Raw genomic sequence first — 6,213 nt, 5'->3', positions numbered from 1 at the left:
CCTGTATACACCAGCCGCCACTGGTGGAGCAGGGTGGGTGCTTGCCGAGATCTCCAACCCACGTCACCTCTGGTCGGAGATCTCGGCAAGTTGCCTGTACTGTGCGCCAACAAATGCCGTGCACAGAGAAGTCCTATGCAGTGCACAAAAGAGTTGGAGTTCTCGGCAGGACAATGTATGCTACTGCGGAAGTGTCTGCGGTTGGACTTTTCAGCAGGACAATATATGCTACTGTGCAGGCCCCCGCGGCTCCTGAAGCAAAAATTAAACACAACAGTTTGGAGAGCGGGATTTGAGCATCCGCAGTCCCTATTTTATGTTATTGTCTAATAAAAACCCGTGCACAGTGCATCCCCCAGAGTACTATTACAAATGTGAGCATCCACAGTCCACATTTTATTTTATTGGCAAATAAAAACCTGTACACAGTGCCATCCCCCACATTACTAGTACAAATGTGAGCATACCTATGTGCTGTTTGAATGGGCAGAGTCGCAGGCAGGAGTTAGCTGAGCTAAGCCTGAAAGGGAATGCTGGAATTTATAGTTCCTCTCCATACAAAAAATGCCACAGGACTTAGCATAGCTGAGCTTGAAAGTACGTGCTGGGATTTATAGTTCCTCTCCATACAAGAAATACAAAGCTGGTTCCAGATGCAGTGCGACCTCTCAGAGATAGGCAGCGTTGTGTAATAATATCAGCTCACACTGAGGCCATTTTTATGTTTGAACTCTTTATTGGGTTTTTGTGCAAAAACAAAAGCAATGCGTGTAAATGTACAGTAAAGCACAACAATAAATATCATTTCAGTCTGATTCCGGACAGACACACATTTTAGAAAGAACAATTCAATTCTCATTACTAAACACACTGATACGATGTTGAGCTGAGGGGGATCTGGTGTGCCGAGAACCTGTGGAGAGCGAATGTAGCAGGTTTTCCAGGCCTTTGGCCTGATGTGGGCCTGCCATCGTTACCGGTTACCTCTCTAGCCCATGTGAGCTGCGACCCTGGGTGTGAGAACTGAGACATTGATAACTCCGGCATCTTTGTTTTGTGGTTTTTATTTTATTTAAGGGGATGGGAGAAGGGAATGAGTGGGACACTCCTTTAGGCTCAACTAAGTACAACTTGGGACTTTATCCAGAAAATGTCTGTTAACGCTGCCTTGACGCCAGCCGACACTAGCCAACGCTCACTGATGCTTTGTAACACACTGTAACTTGGAATAAGTGCTAGATCCCTGACTGAGTCTAGTAAATCCAGGACTGTAGAATAAAGAGCTTCTGACGCTGTCTTCACTGCAGAGTCACTGACTACTCCCTCTGGCCTTGCACTGGCTTGAGGTAAACTGTTGTGAAATCCAGTATGGCTGCAACTCTCAACTGACACTCTGCACAATTCAGGGCCCAATTGCAGGTGCCCCCTTTAACCTTGAACTCTTCGGGGCTCACTGACTATGTACCCCCCTCTGTAACTTCAGGGTCCTCAACCTAGGTACCCCCTTTAAAGCTAGCTGGCACTGGATCCCAGAACCTCTTCCAGAGTGGTCCCCTCTGACTTCAGGCAGACCCCAGGGGCAATCCTCAGTACTCAGGACCTGTGTAGGCTTTCCTGGGACTGGACCCCTCTCTCTCTCCACTGGTTCTCGGCACACCGGATCCCCCTCAGCTCAATTCAGCAATCTCTGGATTCTCAGGCGACACCCAGAGACATCCTCTTCCTCAGACAGGAGGAGAGACAGCTGCACTCTCCTTCCTGGGACTCTGCTCCCGCCAAAGACACCGGGTCATGCACTTCCCCCAACCTTATACCCACTCCCAGTATCCTTTCCGGCACAATCTGCCTTCTGGGGTAGTTACAAGCTGGGATGTGTCCCCTAATTTGTCTTCCTCCACTGCCCTATGAGAAGCCTCTCATAGGAGCCAGTGGGGAGACTTCCCCTTCAGCAGGCACATCTGGAAACCATGACACCCTGACTAAAAGAAATCATGGCCCTGCTGTTAAGCAGACAAGGCCTACTATACATTTACCTAGCATCTACCTGTAGAGTGCTACATATATAAGCTGCGAAAGGGTTAAAATCGCACAGGTGTGATTGGGCCCCTAGAAAATTAAGCTTTTTTTGCCATTTATTGTTGTGCTTTACTTTACATTTACACGCATTGCTTTTGTTTTTGCACAAAAACCCAATAAAGAGTTCAAACATAAAAATGGCCTCAGTGTGAGCTGATATTATTACACAACGCTGCCTATCTCTGAGAGGTCGCACTGCATCTGGAACCAGCTTTGTATTTCTTGTATGGAGAGGAACTATAAATCCCAGCACGTACTTTCAAGCTCAGCTATGCTAAGTCCTGTGGCATTTTTTGTATGGAGAGGAACTATAAATCCCAGCATTCCCTTTCAGGCTTAGCTCAGCTAACTCCTGCCTGCGACTCTGCCCATTCAAACAGCACATAGGTACGCTCACATTTGTACTAGTAATGTGGGGGATGGCACTGTGTAAAGGTTTTTATTTGCCAATAAAATAAAACGTGGACTGTGGATGCTCACATTTGTAATAGTACTCTGGGGGATAGTACTGTGCACGGGTTTTTATTAGACAATAACATAAAATAGGGACTGCGGATGCTCAAATCCCGCTCTCCAAACTGTTGTGTTTAATTTTTGCTTCAGGAGCCGCGGGGGCCTGCACAGTAGCATATATTGTCCTGCTGAAAAGTCCAACCGCAGACACTTCCGCAGTAGCATACATTGTCCTGCCGAGAACTCCAACTCTTTTGTGCACTGCATAGGACTTCTCTGTGCACGGCATTTGTTGGCGCACATGCACAGTACAGGCAACTTGCCGAGATCTCCGACCAGAGGTGACGTGGGTTGGAGATCTCGGCAAGCACCCACCCTGCCCCACCAGTGGCGGCTGGTGTATACAGGGCCCCCCCATCCATGCATCCGGCCCCCTAATCTGCATGCAGGGCGCCGGACGCATGGAGCTTAACCACTTACCGCCCGCCCGCCGTCATATGACGGCGGGACGGTGCGGCTATTATCCTGGGCGGACGTCATATGACGTGACCCAGGAAATGCACGGCAGGCGCGCGATCGCGGGCGCGCCGCCGTGCACTGCCGGTGTCGGGGTGTCCCCGGGACACCCCCCGTCACCGGCAGGGGGGAAACAGCCACTGGGCGTGGCTGTTTCCCACGTGATCGGCTGTGTTCCAATGACACAGCCGATCACAATGGAGGCGGCCGGGAGATGACCGCGCATGCGCGATCGGGAGCGCGCAGCGCGGTCATGTCGGTGGCACTGTGTTCCGTAGGAACACAGCTGTCATCGGCAGTAGTAAACAGTCACTGATAGTGACTGTTTACTAAGTGATCGGCTGTGAATCCATTCACAGCCGATCAGAAAATGTAAACAAAGAGCAGTAACTCAGTGTTACTAGCTCTTCTCTCCTCATACAGTTTCCAGTGTGAGGGGAGAAGAGCTAGAAATAGTGAGTTACTGCTCTGTACCCCTGTAAAAAGTAAAAATCACACCAATAAAGGTCCCCCCACACAGTCCTCAGCCCCCCCCCAATGTCACCTGTCACCCAACAGTCACCTCATCAGTGCCCAGAAATTGACACCCATAACGTTCACATGTGAGCGCAGCGATCGCGGGCAGAATCACCGCGATTCTGCCCGCAATCCAGAAATCATTGCAAATTGCGGGACGCCTGTGCGTTGCCCGTGATTTGCAATAGCACCCCAAACGCTGTGCAATGTTGCCGCCATTTCCGCCTGCCGAATCGCGGTAACATCGCGCAAACAACGCATGACGCCCAAAAAAGGTACAAGAGCTTCTTTGGGGCGTCATGCGTTGTTTGCGTGATGATACCGCGATTCGGCAGGCGGAAATCGCAGCAACATCGCACAGTGTTTGGGGTGCTATTGCAAATCACGGGCAACGCACAGGCGCCCCGCAATTTGCAATGATTTCTGGATCACGGGCGGAATCGCAGTGATTCTGCCCGCGATCGCTACGCTCACATGTGAACATAGCCTAAAGTTCACCGGTCACCAGAGACTGCCATCAGTACCGCCGTGCACCATTGCCCGTCACCTGTCACCCATCAGTGACCATCGCCTGTCACCTGTCACCCCATCAATCACCGTCACCTGTCACCCTCATCAGTCATTGTCACCTGTCACCCCATCAGTCATCGTCATCTGTCACCCTATCAATCATCGTCACTTGACACCCCATCAGTGATCGTCACTTGTCACCCCATCAATCATCGTCACCTGTCACCCCGTCAGTGATTGTCATCTGTCACCCCATCAATCATCGTCACTTGTCACCTCATCAATCATCGTCACCTGTCACCTCATCAGTCATCATCACCTGTCACCCCATCAGTCATCGTCACCTGTCACCCCATCAGTCATCGTCACCTGTCACCCCATAAGTAATTGTCACCTGTCACCCCAACAGTCATTGTCACCTGTCACCCCATCAGTCATCGTCACCTGTCACCCCATCAGTCATCGTCATCTGTCACCCTATCAATCATCGTCACTTGACACCCCATCAGTGATCGTCACTTGTCACCCCATCAATCATCGTCACCTGTCACCCCGTCAGTGATTGTCATCTGTCACCCCATCAATCATCGTCACTTGTCACCTCATCAATCATCGTCACCTGTCACCTCATCAGTCATCATCACCTGTCACCCCATCAGTCATCGTCACCTGTCACCCCATCAGTCATCGTCACCTGTCACCCCATAAGTAATTGTCACCTGTCACCCCATCAGTCATTGTCACCTGTCACCCCATCAGTCATCGTCACCTGTCACCCCATCAGTCATCGTCACCTGTTTGCCATATGCATGCAATCACTTACTGACCGCCTAACGACTATATGCGTCGGCCAGTAAAAGCTAAATACTGGGGTACAGAAGATAGCCCCCATAACCCCGGTATTTTTTGAAACGGCGGGCGGTCGGCTTTCAGATAAGGGTGGTCCCAGTGGCGGATTCGCCGCGGAATTACCCTTACGGTGCAGGGGAAGAGGTGCCCCCCCCCCCTCCTGCCGCGTCCCAGACGTTTTCCCAGCTTACCGGACCCGCCGGCAGCGGGGAAAACTATCCGGTCCCGGATCCTCAGAGACAGGAAGTCGAGTGAGGGCAAGATGGCCCTCACTCAACTCTATGGTCTTGGAGGACCGGAGCTACGTCAAAAGACGTTGCCTAGCAACCGGTTTAAAGGGCCGCTTTTTTTTTTTCCTCTTTCAACAATTTTTTTTTTTTCTTTTCTTTTTTAGTGTAGTTGTGAGGTGTGAGGTCTTTTTGACCCCAAATCTCACAATAAAGAGGACCTGTCATGCCTATTTCTATTACAAGGGATGTTTACATTCCTTGTAATAGGAATAAAAATGATCAAAACATTTTTTTTTTTTAAACTGTGTAAAAATAAAAAAATAATAAATAAAATAAATAGGAAAAAAAAAAAAAAAAAAATTTAAAGCGCCCTGTCCCCGTTAGCTCGCGCGCAGAAGCAAACGCATACGCAAGTCCCGCCCACATATGTAAACGGTGTTCAAACCATACATGTGAGGTATCGCCGCGATCGTTAGAGCGAGAGCAATAATTTGAGCCCTAGACCTCCTCTGTAACTCTAAGCTAGTAACCTGCAGAAATTTTTAAAATGTTGCCTATGGGGATTTTTAAGTACCAATGTTTGGCGCCATTCTGTGAGCATGCGCAATTTTGAAGCATGACATGTTGGGTATCTAATTACTCGGCGTAACATTATCTTTCACATTATGGAAAAAAATTGTGCTAAATTTAAGCCCCGTACACACGTACCGATGGTCGGCATACAAATGTTCCTCTTTTCTCCCCGGGATGTCGGTGTCTGCTGAAAAGTGCAAAGACAGCACAAGGACAGCACAAGAATTTTGTCTGCCGACTGCAGAAGTGATGTCATGTAATGGTTAACTTTCCCTGTGTTTTCTATTTTCTGAGCATGCCCAGTCTTGCAAATCTGCGGTCTGTCGGCCGAATTGTGTACTGACAGGCGAACAATCGTCCGTTCTGGTGTCGGCATACAAAAATTTTCATGTTTGCAAGAAAGACTTTTGTCCGCGGATTGTGCGCAGACATCTGTCGGAGGCACCATACTAACACGCGTACAATCGGCAGATCCTTCGTCCACCGACGT

The sequence above is a fragment of the Pelophylax lessonae genome (assembly GCF_965119305.1).
Source record: "Pelophylax lessonae genome assembly, chromosome: 1".
NCBI classification, from domain to species: Eukaryota; Metazoa; Chordata; class Amphibia; order Anura; family Ranidae; genus Pelophylax; species Pelophylax lessonae.
Note: the sequence above shows the minus strand (reverse complement) of the source record.